General features: G+C 38.1%; 1 pseudogene; it reads left to right on the top strand.

The window, feature by feature from the left end:
• The first annotated feature begins 312 nt into the window (after window positions 1-312).
• LOC112615290 lies at window positions 313-24,733 on the top strand (annotated as a pseudogene).
• Window positions 24,734-24,809: the final 76 nt, after the last annotated feature.

The following is a 24,809-nucleotide window of genomic DNA, read 5'->3' as shown; positions in this document are numbered from 1 at the left end:
ATAAACCAAACTCATGGTTTAAAATGGGAACTTTTAAGTTCCTTACTCCCTTTTTTAACCTTTAGGACTCAGTTAACATTTTGGCAGTGTAGAAAATATTTCCTGGATTAGCTGGAGTCTGGAAAATGTATATGACATAGGGGGAATAAGAGATAAAGAAGAGGTGTAAAGGACAAGGGCACAGCAGTCAGACATGTGTCCCAACTAGGAAGAGGAACACTGAGAATAAAGAGGGTCTCTTGTCCTCACTTCCAATGTGACACTCTAGTATGCATTCAGTTAGGGGCTAGCTGCATCAAAACACACTTGGTCATGCAGTGTGGTCAGGCAAATGGAAGCTCTGAGGTGCCTCCAAGCTTTGCTCGATTTGTATATGGCATGCACACTGAAGGGGCCTGCCATGGGAACCATTATGGTAGAACAAGTTCACCCCACCACCACGGAGGTGGGAGCAAACTACACTAGGCAATAGAGGCACCAAGGGGACATGACAGAGACCACAAGACCTTGCACCCAGGGCAAGCTGAGTAATATTTAGCCAACTGAACATGCCAGGGAGGATTCTCAGGCTTTGAACAAGCCAAGAGAGAGCAAGGTGCAGGCTATAGGTAGCCTTCAACATAAATACCAGCAGAACAAGCAGCTGCCAGAGTTATCACCAAGGGAGACCAGAGATATCACCACGTGACAAGAGCAGAGAACTCTAATATTCTGCTCGTTCTATTAGGCACATGAAATCATAGCACGTGCACACACAGACACACACACACACACATGCCATCTTACCCAGATATCATTTTTAAAATAAGCTGAAGTGGAGATGTGAAAGAATGAGAAATCTGAAATGATGGGTTTTTTTTTTTCTTAAAAGGACTGGGCATTAGTTGAAAATAACTCTTTCAATTATTATATTTCAATGAGGTTTAAGCAAAGAAGACTGAAACTTATTTTCCCCATCAGAAAGTGGGGAGAGAGCTTTAGAGAAAGGTCAAGCTAGATACAGAGAAAATAAAAGACTTGCATTTTCTCTGCACATGATTTGTTCTGCGAAATATTTTCGTGATTCTACTACATGAATTGATAGCTGGAATTTAGGAAACACTGGAATAAGGTTTAGCACAGACCAGCTGGCAGATGCAGATGATGCCTTCCTGGCCCAGATTCCAAAACTTACCCAGAAATTAAATATATTTCAGATATAACCTTTCACTTTTCTGGAAAACAGTTGGAAGTGCAATTCAGCAAAGATCAGAATATCTGACAAGGTTTTGACTTGCTGTGCTAAGAAATTCACCTCCAAAACAGATCTAGGTGCAGCTAGGGCACTTGCTACTATTCTGGACCTAATTCTGAACAAAATAGAGGGCTTGGGGAAATCCACACACCATCAGTGAAAAACTCCATGTTCTCTCTGGCTCATTCAAGTCAAGAATAGAACACTAATACTAATAATTAATACATCCATGACCAGCGTTTCCCAAAGAAAGTTTTATGAAATATAAGCCCTAAGAGATGCTCCTTGCAAAAAGAGTTCTGTGATCAAATATGAAAGTGAGGCCAGGTGCGGTGGCTCACACCTGTAATCCCAGCACTTTGGGAGGCCTAGGTGGGCGGATCACCTGAGGTCAGGAGTTTGAGACCAATGTAACCAACATGGTGAAACCCTGTCTCTACTAAAAATACAAAATTAGCCGGGTGTGGTGGCACACACCTGTAATCCCAGCTACTTGGGAGACTGAGGCAGGAGAATTGCTTGAACTCGGGAGGTGGAGGTTGTGGTGAGCCGAGATCACACCACTGCACTACAGCCTGGGCAATGGAGTGAGACTCCATCTCAACAACAACAACAACAACAACGAACCACACACACACACACAAAATATGAGAGTGAGACTCCTCATACTGTTTTCTCCTCTTGATGATTCAAAATACACATAATGTACTTATGTGTACTAAAGGCTCCAAGAACCTTACCTTCATTTTTTTTTTTCTTACCTTCATTTAACCTGATGTTTCCTAACTTATTTAGCTTCACAATATTCTTAAAGTATATAAATAGCCATTGACATACAATGGAATGAAGCATATTAATGATACACTTTGGGAAGTGCCGTATTGTTTAGATTCATTTGATTTCTGACAGAAAAAAAGACATGAGTGTAATTTGATGGTTTTAGAATCAGGAAAAAAAAGTGACTCAAGAAGTTTGATAAAGCAGTGGCATCATTAAGCGATGAATGATAAATAGATTTTACCTCTGCCCTTCTCTATCAGCCACTTCCCAAACCACCCTGAACACATCTGCAGTCTTAGTAAAAGTACTGAGATTGAAAATGCCCTAGCAGTCCTCGACTTAAGCCCATGTTATAGCAATTCTGAAGCTACTATCGAACAGGCCAATACTGTAATTATAAATAATCATAATAGCAGGGGTAGAGCAGAGGTATTAAAGAAAGCTGGTGTAGTTACAAAATTATCTCTCTGATGTTCTAAAATTAGAAGAGAGTATACTGAGCAAATGGCAGCCCTTATAAACATCAGGGCAGGCATTTTGTAACACAGTGCCTAGCATAACGGACATATCTAGTAAATATTAAATAAATGAACGGCAGTGTAACAGCAAATACATTTATTATGGTATTTGCATAATAATGACACATATTAATGACACATAAGCATAATGACACATACTTTCAAAGGTCTAGGTCCCACTGAGAGCAAATAATCTGGATGATCCCAGATGGAAACTGGGTCTTTCTTTTTCTTTCTTTAGAGGTAGCAGAGAGACATGGTTTAACAGGAGACTGACAGGGAAAGGTGAATCTTTTTTTCATTTTGTTTTTGAGATGGAATTTTTACTCTTGTTGCCCAGGCTGGAGTGCAATGGCACCATCTCGGCTCACCGCAACCTCCGCCTCCCGGGTTCAAGCGATTCTCTCGCCTCAGCCTCCCGAGTAGCTGGGAATACAGGCATGCGCCACCACACCCGGCTAATTTTGTATTTTTAGTAGAGACGGGGTTTCTCCATGTTGGTCAGGCTGGTCTTGAACTCCCAATCTCTGGTGATCTGCCCACCTTGGCCTCCCAAAGTGCTGGGATTACAGGTGTGAGCCACCGTGCCCAGCCTGGAAGGTGAATCTTTTAGGAGTGGAGAGGAGAAAGGTGAGTTGGCAAAGTGGTTGAGACTTATGCCCAAATCCCATGAAGCATCCTAGAGGCGTTGGTGTATTGAAATGAGTATACCTGCCTGGATGACACCAAAGACCATGTTAAATGCTAAGGGTCCTTCAGATCATTCTGACTTAGAGGATATATAGCACCAGTAGCACCACATACCTTTAAGAGCATTTAAGTTTAGGCAACATCCTCAGTGACTATGGAATGATGACTAGAAAGACCTCTAATCTACTGCCCTGTGCTATTCAATCCTGGTACAGCCAAATGAGGAGAAAGACATGAACAAAAATAGAGATTCAATGAACTGTTCACCATATTTGACAAGTAGAGGTCTTGGAGCCACATTTGATTTGATTTCAAAAAGCAAAGAAGCACAACAATTCCTGTACATTAGGTATTGTGGGAAAAATTTACATTTGATCCTGAGCATTTATTCATAATTAATTTCGGATAAAGAATATTATTTGCTGTCTGGTATATATACTTTAAGACCTCACATTTTGTACTGGCAGCTTCAAAATCTTCACCAAATTTATATAAAACCCCACTGTTAAACTTGCCTCTCGAAGTGTTGATCTGGTTTATATAGTCACCTATGACAGTATAAATATTGCTATTGTCACCCCACTAGTTTGATAACTTTCTTTGAAAATTACACTAAATGTGACCTTGATCTTCAGGTCTTAAAATTAATTTCAATTGAATGTAATTAATTTGAGAGATGTTTGTATCTTGCTCAGAATCTTTCAGGCAAAGGATGAGGGTAGGGAGCAGAAATTTACTTCTTTAGTGGATAGTATCTGTACCCATATTTAGGAACCACTGATACAAGTTATCTGAAGAAACTACAGTTTTCTCTTTTAAGGGAGCATAATGCCTTTGTGCAATTTGATATATATTATTGAATAATTCTGTTCTACTTCTTAATTCCTGCAGAAATACAGAGGTGACAGAGGATATACTTCTTTTACAATCTATTGTTGAATACACTACATCTCCAGATTCTGAGATAAAAATCAGTGAGCAATTCCATACAAGAGAAATGACAGGGAATAAAAGAGCTTTCAAAAAACACAGGAACAGTAGGACAGGTTGCCTCTGATAACAGTTCTCTCCCACAATCCCTCCCTCATTTGTCATGGGACTAGTGACCACAAGGAGACAATTCCTTCAGAAAAATTCCTTCATTGTTTTAAAAACATATGTCTCTGGTAGGCAGCTGGGTAGCCGATTGCAGGATTAACAATGAGTAAAACAGCTCTGCATGTAATCTGACTACCCTAGGTTCAGATATAGAAATAAATTAGACAAAGATTAAAATTATATTTCAGTTATCTTTGAGTGATTTAGATTTCTCTTCTGTATTCGTCTGTACTTTTCCTATGCGAGCATATTTATTTTTATAGTCAGAAAAAATAAGAATAAAAGAAATATAAAAATTGTTAAAAATGTCACTATTAGACTTCACCTTCCAGCCCTGGTGAAATGACTGATTTCAGATTTGCCACCCAGCCATAAACAACAAGAAAACTGAAAAAAAAAAAGATGAAATATCAAACAGCTGTTTCAGATATTAGATAATAGACAATAGAGGACTTTGACCCAGGGCATAAGATAAATAAATGTGGTGAGGTATACAATTGCCTCAACATTCTGTTCGGAGGTTGTATTAGTCCAGTTTCATGCTGCTGATAAAGACATACTGGAGACTGGGCAATTTACAAAAGAAAGAGATTTAATGGACTTAACAGTTCCACATGGCTGACAAGGCCTCACAATCATGGCAGAGGGCAAGGAGTAGCAAGTCACATCTTATGAGGATGGTGGCAGGCAAAAAGAGAGCTTGTGCAGGGAAACTCCTGTTTGAAAAACCATCAGATCTTGTGAGACTCATTCACTATCACAGTGACAGTGGAGGAAAGACCTGCCCCCATAATTTAATCATCTCCCACTTATTTCCTCCCATGACAGATGGGAATTCTGGGAGTTACAATTCAAGATGAGATTTGGGTGGGGACACAGCCAAGCCGTATCATTCTGCCCCTGGCCCCTCCCAAATCTCATGTCCTAACATTTCAAAACCAATCATGCCTTCCCAACAGTCCCCCAAAGTCTTAAATCATTTCAGCATTAACTCAAAAGTCCACAGTCCAAAGTCTCATCTGAGGCAAGGCAAGTTATTTCTGCCTGTAAGCCTGTAAAATCAAAAGCAAGTTAGTTACTTCCTAGATACAATGGGGGTACAGGTATTGGGTAAATACAACCATTCCCAATGGGGGAAAAAAATGGCCAAAACAAAGGGGCTAGAAGCCACATGCAAGTCTGAAATCCAGGAGGGCAGTCAAATCTTAAAGCTTCAAAATGATTTCCTTTGACTCCATATCTCACATTCAGGATGCACTGATGCAAAAGGTGGGCTTCCACAGCCTTTGGCAGATCTGCCCCTGTGGCTTTGCAGGGTATATCCCCCCTCCTGACTTCTTTCACAGGCTGGTGCTGAGTCTCTGTGGCTTTTCGAGGCACATGGTGCAAGCTGTCAGTGGACCTACCATTCTGGGGTCTGGAGGACAGTGACCCTCTTCTCACAGCTCCACTAGGCAGTGCCTGAGTAGGGACTCTGTGTGAGGGTCTCAACTCTACATTTTTCTTCTGCACTACCCTAGCAGAGGTTCTCTATGAGGGCCCCGCCCCTGCAGCAAACTTCTCCCTGGGCATCCAGATGTTTCCATATATCCTCTGAAATCTTGGCGGAAGTTTCCAAACCTCCATTCTTGACTTCTTTGCACCTGCAGGCTCAACACCACATGGAAGCTGTCAAGGTTTAGGACTTCCACTCTCTGAAGAAACAGCCTGAGCTGTACCTTGGCCCCTTTTAGTCATGACTGGAGCAGCTGGGACACAGGCCACCAAATCCCTAGATTGCATACAGAAGAGAGACCCTGGGCCAGGCCCACAAAATGACTTCTTCCACCAATACCTCTGGACCTGTGATGGGAGAAGTTGTGGCAAAGGTCCTGACATGCCCTGGAGACACTTTCCCCATTGTTTTGGGGATTACCACTTGCCTCCTCATTACTTATGCAAATTTCTGCAGCCGGCTCAAATTTCTCCTTAGGAAATGGGATTTTCTTTTCTATTGCATTGTCAGGTTGCAAGTTTTCTGAAGTTTTATGCTCTGTTTCCCTTTTAAAACTGAATGCCTTTAACAGCATCCAAGTCACCTCTTGAATGCTTTGCTGCTTAGAAATTTCATCTGCCAGATACCCTAAACTGTCTCTCCCAAGTTCAAAATTCCACAAATCACTAGGGCAGGGGCAAAACGCCACCAGTCTTTTTGCTAAAACATAACAAGAGTCACCTTTGCTCCAGTTCCCAACAAGTTCCTCATCTCCATCTGAGACCACCTCAGCCTGGATTTCATTGTCCATATCATTATCAACATTTTGGTCAAAGCCATTCAACAAGTCTCCAGGGAGTTGCAAACTTTCTCACATTTTCCTGTCTTCTGAGCCCTACAAACTGTTCCAGCCTCTGCCTGTTACCTGTTTCCAAAGTCGCTTCCATGTTTTCAGATATCTTTTCAGCAATGCCCCACTCTTTGGGTACCAATTTACTGTATTAATCCGTTTTCATACTGCTGATAAATACATACCCAAGACTGGGCAATTTACAAAAGAAAGAGATTTAATGGACTTACAGTTCCACATGGCTGGAGAGACCTGATAATCATGCTGGAAGGCAAGGAGGAGCAACTCACATCTTATGTGGATGGTGGCAGGCAAAAAGAGAGCTTGTGCAGGGAAACTCCCGTTTTTAAAACCCTCAGACTTTGTGAGACTCATTAACTATCATGAGAACAGCACAGAAAAGACCCATCCCCATAATTTAATCGTCTGCCACTAAGTTCCTCCCATGACATATGGTAATTCTGGGAGTTACAATTCATGATGAGAATTGGTGGGGGACATAGCCAAATCATATCACAGGTACTTCCAGACTGTGGCACACAATGGAAGACAAGAAGCAACACCTAACAATCTTTGTCAGTTGGAAATACAGATATTAAAGTTTGAAGAAGCAGATGCATATGGAATTTATGGGAAATGGTTCAGGAGACAAGGTTGTTGAGCTACACAGAGAATGAGTTTGAGAAATCTTCACAGAAGTTTTCCTGAGAAAGTTGCTGAATACTAAAATGTGCGTGTGTAAGCTGAAACGTCATGATGCTGGGCAAAGCACTTATGGAGAGCTGTAAACTGAACTATTCCTACAGCATACAACATGGAGGTCTTTCAAATACTAACCAAGTGGAGATACTTTATTGAAAAACTGGAGCATTCAGGCAACTTCCGGAAAATCACATTTTAGTAGAGGTGAAACTAGACTTAAAGTAAAGGATACTTTAGATCCACCCTAAAAAAATTGATTTGAAAGTTATTTAACTGACAAAACTAAGTTCAACATTTTTTAAAGATACACAGTGGGATTCTGATATTTAGCCGTATAAAATGTTCAGTATTCGATCAAATATTCTTAGCCATGCAAAGCAGTAAAAGAAGAAATACATAAGCAGGAGAGAAATCAGCCAATGGAAATGTTCAGAAATGACAAAAATTACTGTATTAAAAAACAAAGACTTTTAAATAATTTATATATATATGTTCAAATATTTGAAGGAACTCATACACACCATGAAGAGATAAATGAGAGGTTTAAACTGGAAAAAAAAAAGAAGTTGTAGAGATGAAGAATACAGTATCTGAAACAAAATATTTACAAGATGAGCTTAAAAGCAGTGTAGTTACTGCAGAATAAAAGACGAAGATGCAACAATAGATGACTCTCCAAACTGCACTTGAGAAAGAAAAAGGACTTAAAAAATCAGAATCTTAGAAATCTGCAGGACAATATAAAGCAGGTTTAGCATATGTGTCATTATATTAAATGCACTTAGAGAAGACAGAAAATATATTTGAAGAATTTGATTTATTTTTCTTAATTTCATGAAAACTATAAAACCATAGATCCACAAAGTTTAACAAACATAAAAACCTATAAACAATAACAGCAACAACAAAACACATCAAGATACATTGTAATAAAATTGTTGAAAACCAATGATAGAGAAAAATTATAAAGCAGCCAAAGGGGGGAAAATAATAGCTTGCATACAAAGGAAGGAAGGTAAAAATAAACATTCACTTCTCATCAGAAACTATGTAAGCCAGGAGATGATATGACATCTATAAATTACTGATACAAAAGTGCAACATAGAATTCAATATACAGAAAGAAAATCCTTTTAACATCAAGACAAATAAGATTTCTCAGACAGACAAAACTGAATTTATCCAGCAAATATGTAATACTAAATATGTGAAAGAAAGTTCTTCAAGTGAGAACACACAGATACCACAGAAAACCCTGGATCAACATAAAAAGATTAGAGCAACAGAAATAATAAGTATGTGCAAAGATATTCAGAATTCTTTCCTCACTGAAAAAAGTTAAATTTATTTTTAAAATAATTGACTATAGCAAGTAAAAATGATATATCTTGGAATTTAACATATGTAGATTTAAAATGCATGACAAAGACAAGGGATTTGAGGAGATAACTGGAAATACACCATTGTAAGGATCTTACATAACACCATATCTATATATGACATACATATATATATGCTATAGTGCTATATGACTTTAAGATAGATGGGCATAAGTTAATTGGGGTATGTTTCAAACTCTTCAGCAACCACTGAAAACACTGAACAAAAAGTATACCTAAAAAGTTAATATTGGACGTCAAATACAATACTTAAACAAATCCAAAGAAAAAGGCAAGAATAAAGGAATGAATGAACAAAGAATAGTTGAAACAAGTAGAAAACATATACTAAGATGGTAGAATTAAACTTAACTCTATCAAAAATTACAATGAAAGTGAATTGTCTAAACCCAAGTAAAAGGAAAACACTATTAGATTGCATATAAAAGCAAGACCCTACCATGAGCTATCTACAAAAATCCTACTGTGATGTCCTTAAAAACCTCCCTCTCAAATCTCTGAGTGCAGTAAACATAGTTGAACAAAGTCCCCAGCTGCCATGCTGTAAAATTCATCATATTCATGCCACACTTTCCATGTGCTGCTCGCAGCCTGTGACTGAATGCAGCAAAAATACTAAGTTAGGCCCAGTATTGTTAGACACATAAATCCTCTGATAGGCAACATTGACTCAAGAACTGTCCATTGGCTTTGCAGAAATGGCCAATATCTGAATAAATGTAAAAGAAATTGCCATTATGTGGAAAAATATAATATTATTCTCTTAAATTGTTAAAAAATATTTATCACTGTTGAAAGCAAAAAATATTATGTAGTGGAGTTTTCAATGTATATAGATGCAGTAAATATGATGACTGTAACTTAAAGGGGGAAGGTAAATAAAAATATGTGGTTGAAAGGCCTATATTTCACTGGAGGTTGGTAAATGTTAAGTTGACTATGAATGGTTAAGTATGTATATTCTAATCCCTTGAGCAAATACTAAAAATTAACAATAATATGAAGAGATAAGCCAAGAAGTCAATAGATAAATTTATATATATATATATATACACACACACATATACAAAAAGCCATAGTGCCTCTTCTTCTGCAAATTATCGCAACATCTCTACAGCAAGGATGCAGAACTGGATGTAGAATGAGATAAACCAATTGACAGAAGTAGCCTTCAAAAGATGGGTAATAAAAAACTATGCTGAGCTAAAGGAGTACATTCTAACCTAATGCAAAGAATATAAGAACCTTGATAAAAGGTTAGAGTCGCTGAGCGCGGTGGCTCAAGCCTGTAATCCCAGCACTTTGGGAGACTGAGGAGGGCAGATCCTGAGGTCAGGAGTTTGAGACCAGCCTGACCAACATGGCAAAACCCTGTCTCTACTAAAAATACAAAAATTAGCCGGGCATGGTGGCTCACGTCTGTAATCCCAGCTACTCAGGAGGCTGAGACAGGAGAATTGCTTGAACCTTGGAAGCAGAGGTTGCAGTGAGCCGAGATCGTGCCACTGTACTCCAGCCTGGGTGACAGAGCGAGGCTCCGTCTTTAAAAAAAAAAAAAAAAAAAAAAGTTTAGAGGATACCCTAACTAGAATAACCAGTTTAGAGAGGAACATAAATGACCTTATAGAGCTGAAAACACAGCACGACAACTTCGTGAAGCATACACAAGTATTGATAGCCAAATCGACCAAGCAGAAGAAAGGATATCAGAGGATGAAGACCACCTTGCTGAAATAAGCATACAGACAAGACTAAAGAAAAAAGAATGAAAAGGAATGAACAAAGCCTCCAGGAAATATGGGACTTTGTAAAAAGACTGAACCTGCAATTGATTGGAGTACCTGAAGGAGATGAGGAGAAAAGAAACAAGCTGGAAATCACACTTCAGGATATTATTCAGGAGAACTTCCCCAATCTAGCAAGACAGGCCAACATGCAAATTCAGAAAATACAGAGAACACCACTAAGGTACTCCATGAGAAGATCAATCCAGAGATATATAATCATCAGATTTTTCAGGTTAAAATGAAGGAAAAAATGTTAAGGGCAGCCAGAGAGAAAGGCCAGGTCACCTATAAAGGGAAGCCCATTAGACTAACAGCAGACCTCTCAGAGCAAACTCTACAAGCCAGAAGGGATCAGGGGCCAATATTCAACATTCTTAAAGAAAAAAAAATTTCAACCCAGAATTTCATATGCAGCCAAACTAAGCTTCATAAGCAAGAGGGAAATAAAATCCTTTCCAGACAAACAAATGCTGAGGGATTTCATTACCAGCAGGCCTGCCTTGCAAGAGCTCCTGAAAGAAGCACTAAACATGGAAAGAAAAAGCCGGTACCAGTTACTGCAAAAACACACCAAAAATATAAAGACCAATGACACTATGAAGAAACTGCATTGACTAGTGTGCAAAATATCCAGATAGCATCATGATGACAGGATCAAATTCACACATAATAATAGTAACCTTAAATGTAAATGGGCTAAATGCTCTAATTAAAAGACACCGAATGGCAAGCTGGATAAAGAGTCAAGACCCATTGATGCTGTACTCAGAAGACCTATCTCACACGCAAAGACACACATAAGCTCAAAATAAAGGGATGAAGGAAAATTTACAAAGCAAATGGAAAGAAAAGAAAGCAGGATTTGCAATCCTCGTCTCTGACAAAACAGACTTTAAACCAAGAAAGTTAAAAAAAAAAAAAAAGACAAAGAAGAGCATTATATAATGGTAAAGGGAACAATTCAACAAGAAGAACTAACTATTCTAAGTATATTTGTACCCAATACAGGCACACCCAGGTCCATAAAAAAAGTTCTTAAAGACCTACAAAGAGGTTTAGACTCCCACACAATAATAATGGGATACTTCAACACCCCACTGTAAATATTAGACAGATCAATGAGACATAAAATTAGCAAGGATATTCAGGACTTGAACTCAACTCTGGATCAAGTGGACCTAATAGAAATCCTCAGAACTCTCTATCCCAAATCAACAGAATATACATTCTTCTCAGTGCCACATGACACTTATTCTAAAATCAACCATATAACTGGAAGTAAAACATTCCTCAGCAAATACAATAGAACTGAAATCATAGCAGTCTCTCAGACCACAGTGCAATCAAATTAGAACTCAGGATTAGAAAACTCACTCAAAACCCCAAAATTACATGGAAATTGAACAACCTGGTCCTGAATGACTACTGGATAAGCAATGAAATTAAGGCAGAAATCAAGAAGTTCTTTGAAACCAATGAGAACAAAGAGACACTGTACCAAAATCTCTGGGACACAGCTAAAGCAGTATTGAGAGGGAAATTTATAGCACTAAATGCCCTCATCAGAAATCTAGAAAGACCTCAAATTGACACCCTCACATCACAATTAAAAGAGATAGAGAGGCAAAAGCAAACTAATTCAAATGCTAGCATAAGACAAGAAATTACTAAGATCACAGCAGAATTGAAGGAAATAGAGACACAAAAAACCCTCCAAAAAAATCAATAAATCCAGGAGCTGGTTTTTTTTTTTAAAAAAAAAAATGAACAAAATTGATGGCTAGCTAGACTAATAAAGAAGAAAAAAGATGAGAATCAAATAGACACAATAAGAGATGATAAAGGGGATACCACCTCTGATCCCACAGAAATAGAAACTACCATCAGGGAATACTATAAACACCTCTATGCCAACAAACTTGAAGCTAGAAGAAATAGATCAATTACTGGACAAATACACCCTCCCAAGACTAAACCAGGAAGAAGTTGAATCCCTGAATAGACCAATAACAAGTGCTGAAATTGAGGCATTAATATATAGCCTACCAACCAAAAAAAGCCCAGGACCAGATGGATTCACAGCCAAATTCTACCAGAAGTACAAAGAGGAGCTGGTACTATTCCTTCTGAAACAGTTGAAAAAGAGGGGCTCCTCCCTAACTCATTTTATAAAGCCAGCATTATCCTGATACCAAAACCTGGCAGAGACACACAAAAAAAATAAACTTCAGCCCAACATCCCTGAGGATCACTGATGCAAAAATCCTTGCATACTGGCAAACCGAATCCAGCTGCACATCAAAAAACTTATCCACCATGATCAAGTCAGCGTCATCCCTGGGATACAAGGCTGGTTCAACAGGTGCAAATCAATAAATGTAATCCATCACATAAACAGAACCAAAAACAAAAACTGCACTATTATCTCCATAAACACCGAAAAGGCATTTGATGAAATTCAATATCCCTTTATATTAAAAACTCTCAATAAGCTGGCATTGATGGAACGTATCTCAAAAATAAGAAGAGTTATTTATGACAAACCCACAGCCAATATCATATTGAATGGGCAAAAGCTGGAAGCATTCCCTTTGAAAACCCATAGAAGACAAGGATGCCCCCTCTCACCACTCCTATTCAACATAGTATTGGACATTCTGGCCAGGGCAAACAGGCAGGAGAAAGAAATAAAGGGTATTCAAATAGGAAGAGAGGAAGTCAAATTGTCTCTGTTTGCAGGTGACATGATTTTACATTTAGAAAACCCCATCATCTCAGCCCCAAAACTCCTTAAGTTGATAGGTAACTTTAGCAAAGTCTCAGGATGCAAAATCAATGTTCAAAAATCATTCCTTGACACTAACAATAGACAAGCAGAGAGACAAATCATGAATGAACTCCCATTCACAACTGATACAAAAACAATAAAATACCTAGGAATAAAGCTAACAAGGAATGTAAAGGACCTCTTCAAGAAGCACTACAAACCACTGCTCAAGGAAATAAGAGAGGATTCAAACAAATGGAAAAACATTTCATCCTCATGGATAGGAAGAATCAATATTGTGAAAATGGCCATACTTCCCAAAGTAGTTTATAGATTCAATGCCAATCCCATCAAACTACCATTGACATTCTTCACAGAATTATAAAAAACTACTTTACATTTCATATGGAATCAAAGAAGACCCTGTATAGCCAAGACAATCCTAAGCAAAAAGAACAAAGCTGGAGGCATCACACTACGTGACTTCAAACTGTACTACAAGGTTACAGTCACCAAAACAGCATGGTACTGGTGCCAAAACAGACATACAGACCAATGGAACAGAACAGAGCTCTCAGAAATAATGCCACACATCTACAACCATCTGATCTTCAACAGACCTGACAAAAACTAGCAATGGGGAAAGGATATCCTATTCAATAAATAGTGCCAGGAAAACTGGTTAGCCATATGCAGAAAACCAAAACTGGACCCCCTTTTTACACCTCATACAAAAATTAACTAAAGATGGATTCAAGGCTTAATGTAAAACCCAAAACCATAAAAACCCTAGAAGAAAACCTAGGCAATAGACATTCAGGACATAGGCATGGGCAACGACTTCATGAAGAAAATGCCAAAAGCAATTGCAACAAAATCCAAAACTGATGAGTGGGATCTAATTAAATGAAAGAGCTTCTGCACAACAAAAGGAACTATCATCAGAGTGAACCAGCAACCTACATAATGGGAGAAAATTTTTGCAATCTACCCATCTGACAAAGACCTAATATTCAGAATTTATAAGGAACTTAGACTAATTTACAAGAATAAAACAAACAACCCCATCAAAAAGTGGGCAAAGGATATGTACAGACACTTCTCAAAAGAACACATTTACTCAGCCTACAAACATATGAAAAACAGCTCAACATCACTGATCATTAGAGAAATGCAAATCAAAACCACAATGAGATAACATCTCACGCCAGTCAAAATGGTGATTATTAAAAAGCCAAGAAACAGTAGATGCTGGCAAGGCTGTGGAGAAATAGGAACACTTTTACACTGTTGGTGGGAATGTCATATTAGTTCAACCTTTGTGGAAGACAGTATGGTGATTCCTCAAGGATCTGGAACCAGAAATACCATTTGACCCAGCAATCCCATTTCTGGATATATACCCAAAGGAATATAAATCGTTCTACTATAAAGACACACGCACACATATGTTTATTGCAGCACTATTTACAATAGCAAAGTCATAGAACCAACCCAAATGCCCATCAGAGGTAGACTGCATAAAGAAAATATGGTACATGCACATAACGGAATACTACGCAACCAGAAAAAGGAATGAGATCATGTCCTTTTCAGGAACATGGATGAAGCTGGAAGCCATCATTCTCAGCAAACTAACACAGGAACAGAAAACCAAACATCGCATGTTCTCACTCATAAGTGGGAGTTGAACAGTGAGAACACATGGACATGGAGGGGGACCAACAAACACCAGGGTCTATTGGGGATGTGGGGCGAGGGGAGGGAACTTAGAGGATGGGTCAATAGGTGCAGCAAACCACAATGGCATATATATATATATATGTGTATATATGTGTGTGTGTGTGTGTGTGTGTGTGTATATATATATAACAAACCTACACATTCTGCACATGTATCCTGGAACTTAAGTAAAATTTTAAAAAGTCATTTTAATAGGTATGTAGTGTTATCTTATTGTGAGAGAACTAAACATTGCAACAAAGTATATTTTAAATAACTGAAATTCTGTTATTTTCAAAATATTGTTAAAAGACAACTGTACTGACAAGAATATGTTCCTTAATCCTATAACACTTTTTGAGTTGGATACACCATGATATGGTTTCAGCTTTTCTTTAAGCTCACACTCTATTTGACTTGTTTTCATTCCATTCTTACTCTCTCAAGACCAGCGTCACTTCATAAATTCTTGTTGCAAGAGTTGCTTGTGGAAAAAAATGTATGTAACTTATTGAGAGTTTGTGTTCCTTTTACTCCAACGTCAACTTCCCAGTACTAGAACACACTGTTAGCAGGATCTAAACCTACCAAGCCTACACCTTGATGATAATCAGTAGAAAAGACCTGTTTTTCAGAATACCCATGCCAACCCCAAAAGCCAGAAACACATTTCAAAAAATGTGTCTCAGGGTGCACATTTGCCTTCATCCACATAAAAAATATATGTTTTTAAAAAGTTTCTTTGTAATAACAGTTTTCATTATGACAAAATTAGGTGGGTAACAGATAATATGTCTTAGTATGTGAAGAACATTTAAAAGGACAGGAGATGTATAAATACTCTTGGAAATTTTCCTTCATTCAGAAAAGGAAATTATATTTAGACTACTCAAATGAACTGATTTTAAAACTGATGATTTTTTCCTAAGCAAAAATCAATAATGTATGGCTCATATGCTAATGAATCAATTTTTCATTGCAGATCCTAAGTATAGTCCTGCAAATTCTCCTGGCTAAATCTCATCACAAGATAGTTGACTGATTGCATATTGTAGCAGCATAATGCTAGAGGAACTAATCTTGACTGATATTGTAGCTTTCTTAAAGGACACTTTAAAAACAACTGGTCTCGAGATTATAAGTTCTTTCTAAAATTCAATTCAGGTTATTGTTCAGGGTAAAAGAATTAAGAAAGGTCACTGGATGCATTGATTGTGGTGGTCCCAATTTAGTCACACAGACAGGCTCATTCTTTGTCTAATTGTGTCATCCCAAATGAATAGCTAGATTTAATCAATTCTGATAACAAAAAAAAAGGAGTTATTCTCAGTAAATGGATTTTGCAAAGCAATCAAATCAGGTTTTATGTCTATCAATCCTAACCCAGAAATATTCAACAAAAAGCTTTATAAAATGCAAATTTCTAAAAATTATGGAAATGTTCTACTTCGTTATAATATTTACTTTTTTCATCTTATATTCTCTTTTTAATTTAAGGAAATCAAGGATTGCACAAAAGGTCAATTATATTACAGTATTTCTACTGAATAAAAACCAATCTAAGTGTTATAATGGCAGGAAAATTATTTTTATAAATATTATGATTTTACCATGTTTTTAATTACAGTACAAAATTCTTTTCAAAAGTAATTATATGATAGAGAACTAAGAGTAACATATAATTCAAGAAGCTTCTCTTCATAAAAGAATATTAGGGGATTATTTTTGAGTGAATTTGCAGTTTAATATATTTGATTTTCTTTCCAAGTCTCACTGTGTGCATCTTTTGTACTGCAGCTGCAAAGTCTGTAGATTGATCTCATCAAATCTCACATGCAAATTACAGTTCTACCTCCACACACATTGGGTTTAATAATGATAAAAATAGATGACAAATATGAAAGGAAACTAGTGCAAAAGTCTTAGTATAGCCACAAGCGTTTAGCATGTTTCAGGAAAAATAATATGATGTAGCCCAAGGACAGTAGACAAGGGGTGGAAGATGAGATAAAAGTGGTGGCCAGAGGCCAGATCCTACAGCGTATTCAAGGCCATGGTAAGGAGTCTAGATTTTATTCTAAGGGTAATGAAAACACAAAGTAGTGTTTTGTGTAGGAGAATGACATGATCTGACTAACTTCTAAAAGGATCATCCTGTCTGCTTTGTGGCAAATTGGCCAAAAAAGGGCAAGGGAATAAGCAGGTAGATCAATTAAGAAGCTATTGCAAGACAGGAAAGAGATTATTGTGATCAAAACTAGGTTTGTAGTATAGAACAGAAACTCAGAAACTAGGTTTGTGATCGAAACTAGGTTTGTAGTATAGAGTAAGAGGTTGAATTCAGGAAATATTTCGGAGGTAGAACCTCCTGGATTTACTGATAGATTGGATGTGGGCATTGGGGGAGCTAGAAGAGATGAGGACACAACTAGGTATTTGAACTGAGAAGATGGGTGGATGATACTGTAAAGAAAAAGTCTGTGGAGGACCAGGTTGCCTGTGAGGTAGGCGTGGATTAAGAGTCCTGTTTACAAATTTTAGGATTGAGATGCTGATAGGTTTGGCTCTGTGTCCCCACCCAAATCTCATTTTGAATTGTACTCCCATAATTCCCACATGTTGTGGGAGGGACCCACTGGGAGATAATTTGAGTCATGGGGGCAGTTTCCCCCATACTGTTCTCGTGTTAGTGAATAAGTCTCATGAAATCTGATAATTTTATCAGGGGTGTCTGCTTTTGCATCCCCCTCATTTTCCCTTGCCGCCACCATGTAAAAAGTGCCTTTCACCTCCTGTGATCGTTCTGAGACCTCCCAGCCATGTGGAACTGTAAGTCCAATTAAACCTCTTTTTCTTCCCAGTCTCTGGTATGTCTTTATCAGCAGCATAAAAACGGACTAATACAGATGCCTACTGAACATTCAAGTAGAGATATTGATTAGGCAGTTTCATATATGTCTAAAGCTGAAGAGAGAGATCTGCACTTGGGGCATGTGTAGAGCTATGGAATAGATTGAGATTGGTTAGGTAAGAATGTAGGTTGGTAGAGGGTTAGGGGCAGATTGCAGATACTCTAGTATTTAGAGATCATGCAGAGAAGAAGCAAGCAGACAATGAAAGAAGCCTGAAACAGTGTGCCCCGTAATATAGGAAATAAACAGAAGAAAGTGGCATCTTGGAAGCCAAAATAAATTAAAAATGTTTTAAGAAGAATGGAGTGGGCCTTCTAAAGGGGAGTTGAAAGATTTTAGATAAAAAGGCATCTTTGAACAGTATTGCTTTTTTGTAAAAGGCGACTGAGAAATTGGGCTGTAGCTGGAGGGTGATATAGAGTAAAATACATTTTTATTTTTGCTTCTAATAATAGAAAAGATACTTAGTTTTTTTAAAAATTGTTTGTCCTTTTTCTATTTTCATTTCCGATGGAAATGACGTAGTAGAAAGGGGGGAATGTTTGATATACAAGAGAGAAGGAAACGTTTATTGCAGGAGTGATTTCTTCAACAGGGTGAGAGGATATGAAATCCAAAACGCAGTTGAGGGGTTAGTCTTAGATAGTTATCAAGTGCTACTTTCACAATAGCAGGAAGAATTTAAAGGAGTTTTGATACAGATGCAGGGAGGTTGAGAGTTAATTTAAAGGAGTTTTGATACGGATGCAGGGAGGTTGAGAGTTTGGGATCTGGAAAGATGTCAAAATTTCTGATTTAGCTATGCAAGTGAAAACAATTCAGGGGCATAAAAGATTATTGTAATCAGCTCTACAAATTCAAACATCTAGCTTAGACCTTGACTCAGACTCCCTAGTTATAAGTCATTGCTGCATATACTCTTGCACAAGTTATTATAACATTCAAAATATGTTCATGAAGCATGTGTTAGAGAAATTAAGTCAGTAAGTACTTGTTTTCATTTCACAATCTAATTTGCTGAAAGCAATTCCAAATTCTCTGGAAATTATTTTTATTGCAGTGGCTGTAGAATGGTTTGCTTTAGAGAAAAAGGTCCCATAATCTTTGATAAAATTGAAGGTAGAATCAATGATATTTGATTCTGATTAATTTAGAGCTTAGTGGACTGTAAAACTCCTGGGCCATTTTGCCAAGCAACCTGGAAGCTCTTTATCCCCTTTCATCACATCCTAGGAAACCTGCCAACTGCATGTTTTGGAAACAAAAAGTTTATTCAGAGTTTTCCAGCTCACAATACAGTCAATTATTTTCAGTGTGCAGACACTATATGCTGACACAGTAGAAAGTTATTTTGGGAAGCAGGGTCTCCAATCTGTATTTTCAGGCATTGATTAGAGACTCTAAGAATAGAAACATGATGCAATGTGCTAGGAAACAAGAGAGCTAATTTATTCCAATCGGCCAATCACTAGCTCAAGTCCTACTATCCTCTCTCCCCACACACAAAAAATAATTCTCTGTGTTGCAAGTTAAGATGACATTTTCAGAATCCAGCACATCAGAGCTCTTAGACATTATCTAGTTTAGCACCTTCTATGTATAAATAGGTAAACCTGAGACCTCCATGAGGCTAGGGACTTACCAAAGTTTACCCAGCATATGCATGGTATAATCCAGACTTCCTGACTCCTTATGCATCACTCCCTTCACCATGCTTTTCAGCTCCTCTTTCTTGTCTCTTTACTATGGCAAAAAATATTCTCTGAGCAGGCAAAGTGGTCAGCTTGACTCCTGGTATGACATGTACTACAAGCGTCTAGAGCAGCTGCCCCAGAAACCATAACAAAACCCACTTTAAGGATAAAGAGCAAGAACCAGAAAATCATAAGGCAGAAGAAGTAGGAAAGTAATATAAGGAGAGAAATAAAGGGATAAAATGTCCTAAACTAAGGGTAGGAAAAAAATCTAGCATGGGGAAAAATTAAGAAGAAAAAATCTGGCATGAGGAAAATGGAAGAGGGATCTACAAATTGTTTCAGATGGAGGGGCAGAGAGGAAGATGAATTGTGTGGTGCTCTCTATCGGACTGATGAGGACAACCCAACCTAGCTGCCCTGACTCTTCCAAAGGCCACTCTATTTCATGCTTTGGATTTATCTTACCACTGACAGAGATAAACTTTCTACCTACCTACTCTTTTTCCTGTGCCCTACTTTTGCTGTAATCTTTTTGTTTGGAAATTCATGGCCTTAAAACTAAAGATTTCTTTACAAGTATAAAGAAATCAGAGTTTATAAAGCACTTACATATATATTATTTCCTTTCGGTTTCACAATAAATTTACGAGGTAGATACTATCTATGACTCTCCAGAAGGGTATATGGGTAGACAGAGAGAAGCTAGAGATTAGGAAGGGTCATTAAACTAAGTGTCGTATGGAAACATGCCAAATCAAGGAGGACTTTTCAAATGGGGCTAGGAGAAACTCAAGGCCACAAGCAAGAACAAACTAAATTATATATCCAAGTGCCATGATGACAGTAGGAAAATAAGGAGATGCAGACCAAGGAAATTGATGTACTGTGTCAAAGAATAAGGGTGAAAAGTGGATGAATCTAATTGATTCAGAAATGTTGGCATCTGCAAACCTTAACAATGCTGTAGAATGCCCCTTTAATGTAAACTCAGACTGCCACAATGTGGGGTAACATTTCAAGAGAGCCATGCTAGGGGATGACATCAGCAAGATGGCAGAACAGAAAATCTTTGTCTCCATTGCTGCCACAGAAAGTTCATCTAGCAACTACTCACAGACCAGAACATCTTTTGAAAACTCCTCTACATGAAAACAATCCTAAGACACGGGTGTGGTTGAAAAACTGAATGAAATCCAAATTGGAGGGTAAAAAGAATGCCCTTATTCCAACCATGTCACCCCTCCCACTCCCTCAAGTTGACACACCACAAAGAGGATTTCCCTGGTCCCAAGGTTGCTACAGAAGGGAAAGAGAACAAGAGACACTTCCAAGGATCACTCTGTTCTCACCGGATAGGGAATACGAGGGGAAACATTATGGCTACACCATTGCATGTTAGATAGAAACAAAGAAAGGAGGCAGAGGTCATAGTGAACAGCATGCAGATATTGGTGGTACCCCTGTGCTTCTGTCAGCTGTGGTGCCAGATCAGAGATACTAGCCAACGTCATAGCACATATGCAAAGATGAGCTGGTTGCATCAAAAACACAGTGGAAAGTTCAATCTAGCTTGAATTTCTAGAGAGCTAGTCTCCACGCCCAGCTTCAGATCCCACCTCAGTGACCCTGCCCAAGCAAGGAGAATCCCACCTTCGCACATTTCAGAGAAGCAAAATGATTAGATGGCTTGACCCAGGAAGTCAGGCAGTGGCTTTACTTAGCCAAAAGCTCACTCAGTGTCCCTGCTCAGACAGGGAGACTCTCACTTCTGTGCATTTCATAGAAGTATAGGGAATATAACTGCTTGACCAGGAACATCTAACAACTGTTTAACTCAACCAAAAGCCCACCCTACTCCTCCACCCTGAAGGGAGGCAATCTGAAACTGTGCATTTCTAAGGAATATAGCTTCCTGTGCTGCCTATCCTGAGCGGCAACTCTACCTAACCTCAAAGCCCAGCCAGCATCCCTGCCCAACTGCAGAACCCAAGTAGTAAAATTACCCAACTAAGATATATGTGTTGTGACCAGCCTCAACAGAAATCATCACTATACCCAGCCAGCAGCTCTGTCTGACAGTAGAGCCCAGCCAGTGGTCTCACCAGATAGCACAGCCCAACAAGCAGCCCCACTCACAATTAGAACAGCGGCAGCAGCTTAGCCAACTATAGAACTTACAAGAAACTCTGCCTGTCCAAGGTTGTCACCATCTGGTCATAACAGAAGCACAGGCTAGACTAAATAATGAAGGACTATCCCTTCAAATAACACCTATAAAGTCCAGAAACATTGTCCCCTCAAATGTGCAGACAACAATGTAAGGACACAAAGAGTACTAAAAAAAATGGAGAAACATGACTCCTCCAAAAGAAAATCATAAAGTTTCAATAGAAAGCTTCAACAGCAGACTCTCTCAAGCAGTAGAAAGGACCACTGAACTAGAAGAGAGAACAGTTGAAAGTATCCAGTCAAAGGAACAAAAAGGCAAAAGAATAAAATATAATAAGGAAAGCCTACAGGAATTATGGAATATCATCAAGAGACCAAACATCACATAAGAAGAGCTGCAGAAGGAGAAGACAAAAAGCAGAAGGAAGGAAATAAAGATCAGAGCAGAATTAAATGAAACAAAGTCTAGAAAAACAATATGAAAGATCAACAAAAGAAAAAGTTATTTTTTGAAAAGATAAACAAAAATGATAAACTTTTATCTTGATTACCTAACAAAAATGAGATGTCTTAAATAAAATCAGAAATGAAAGAGATGTTACAACTGATACCACAGAAATACAAAAGATTGTAACAGATTACTGTGAACAGCTATATGCCAACAAATTTGAGAACATAGAAGAAATAGATAAATTAATAGACATATACAACCTACCAAGGCTGAATTATAAAAAAAATAGAAAATTTGAATAGGCCAATAACAAGTAAGGGGATTGCATCGTAATAAAAGCTTTTCCATCAAAGTAAAGCTCAAGACCTGATGGCTTCACTGCTGAGTTATATCAAGCATCTAAAAAAGAAATAATACCAATCCTTCTCAAACCTCTTCTAAAACTTTGAAGAAAAGGAAATATTTACAAACTCTTTTCGTCAAGGTCAGCATTACCCTGATACCAAAGCCAAACAAGGACATTATAAGAAAAAAAATTATAGGTCAATAACCTTGATGAATATAAATGCAAAAATTCTCAACAAAATACTATTACAGCAAACCGAATTCAACAACACACTAAAAGAGTCATCTGTCATTATCAAGTGGGATTTAACCCTGGCATGCAAAGTTGGTTCAACATTTGCAAATCAGTACATGTGATCCATCACATTAACAGAATGAAGGACAAATTTGTATGATCATCTCTTTTGATGAAGAAAGAGCATTTGACTAAACTCAACATCTTTTCATCGTTACAGATGCTCACCATATTTGGTGTAGAAGAAATGTACCTGAACACAGGAAGACCACATGGAAGCCCACAGCTAATGTTATGCTCAATGGTGGAAAATTGGAAGCCTTTCTTTTAAGATCTGAAACAAGACAAGAATTCTTACTCTGGCCACTTCTATTCGTCATAGTATTGGAAGTCCTTTCCAGGGCAATTTGGCAAAAGAAAGAAATAAAAGGTATTTAAATAAGAAAGAAAGAAGTGAAATTGTCACTGCTTGCTGATGATATAATTTTATATATAGAAAACTTCACAGACTCCACCAAAAAAACTGTTAGAACTAATAAACAAATACAATAATCCTGCAGAATACAAAACGAGCACACAGAAATGAGTGGCATTTCTGCATGTCTAACAATAAACTATCCAAAAAAGATCAAGAGACCAATTTCATATTCACGTGCTACCAAAAAAAACATATAGCAATAGATTGAACCCAGGTGGTGAAAGGCTTGTACACTGAAAACTACAACACACTGATGGAAGAAATTGAGTAAGATATGAATAAATGGAAAGATATCCCATGTTTATTGAATGGAAGAAGAAATATTGTTAAAATGTTTATACTACCCCATCTACAGATGCAGTATAATCCGTGTGAAAATTGCAATGTGATAAACAGAATTGAAAAAATTATATGATCTTCTAAATAGATGCAGAGACATTATTTGATAAAATCCAGCATCTCTCATGATTAAAAACCATCAACAAAATTGGCATAGAAGAGACATACTTTTCCGGGCACGGTGGCTCACGTCTGTAATCCCAGAACTTTGGGAGGCTGAGGCGGGTGGATCACCTGAAGTCTGTGGTCAGGAGTTCAAAAACAGCCTGGTCAACATGGTGAAACCCTGTCTCTACTAAAAATCCGAAAAAATAAAATAAAATAAAAAAGCTGGGTGTGGTGGCGCACACCTGTGGTCAAGCTACTCAGGAGGCTGAGGCACCAGAATCACTTGAACCTGGGAGGTGGAGGTCGCAGTGAACCAAGATCACACCACTGCACTCCAGCCTGGGTGACAGAGTGAGACTCCGTCTCAAAAAAAAAAAAAAAAAAAAATACTTCAAAGTAATAAAAATCATCTGTGACAAACCCACAGCCAACATCACACTGAATGGGGAAATGTTGAAAGCATTCCCCTGAGAACTGGAGCAACACAAGAATGCCCACATTCACCACTTCAATTCAACATAGTACTAGAAGTCTTAGCCAGAGCAATCAGAAAAGAGATAAAAATAAAGGAAATCTAAATTGGAAAAGCGGAAGTCAAACTGTCACTGTTTGCCAATGATATGGATGTATATCTAGAAAATCCTGAGTTCAGTGTCCTGAGAGGTCAGATTGTTGTCAGACGTGGCCCATTGACATGGACATGAACATGAACAGAGTAAAATGGGACTTCCAGATTATAAACAATGGAAAATAGAAGGGACACCATTAGAAACTGTCCAGAAGAAGCTGGCTGCATAAGGGCTAAGGTATCCATGGGGCTGCAGTGAAGTTGTAAATACACAGGTGGCTTTGCAAACAGTATTTCCTTTGTTGGTGCCTTATTAAAGGCTTTCAAATGAGGATTTGCTGCATTTGTGGTAGCTGTAGGGGCTGAATATTACCTGGAGTCCCAGAATAAAAATAAGAAGCATCACTGAAGATAATATCTGGAAGTATCTTACTTGGTTTTTAACTCTCCAAAATAAGAGTTATTTACTGCAGCCTACTTATCTG

Source organism: Theropithecus gelada, chromosome X, assembly GCF_003255815.1.
Source record: "Theropithecus gelada isolate Dixy chromosome X, Tgel_1.0, whole genome shotgun sequence".
Taxonomy (NCBI): Eukaryota; Metazoa; Chordata; class Mammalia; order Primates; family Cercopithecidae; genus Theropithecus; species Theropithecus gelada.
Note: the sequence above shows the minus strand (reverse complement) of the source record. Positions and strands in the feature narration are given on the sequence as shown.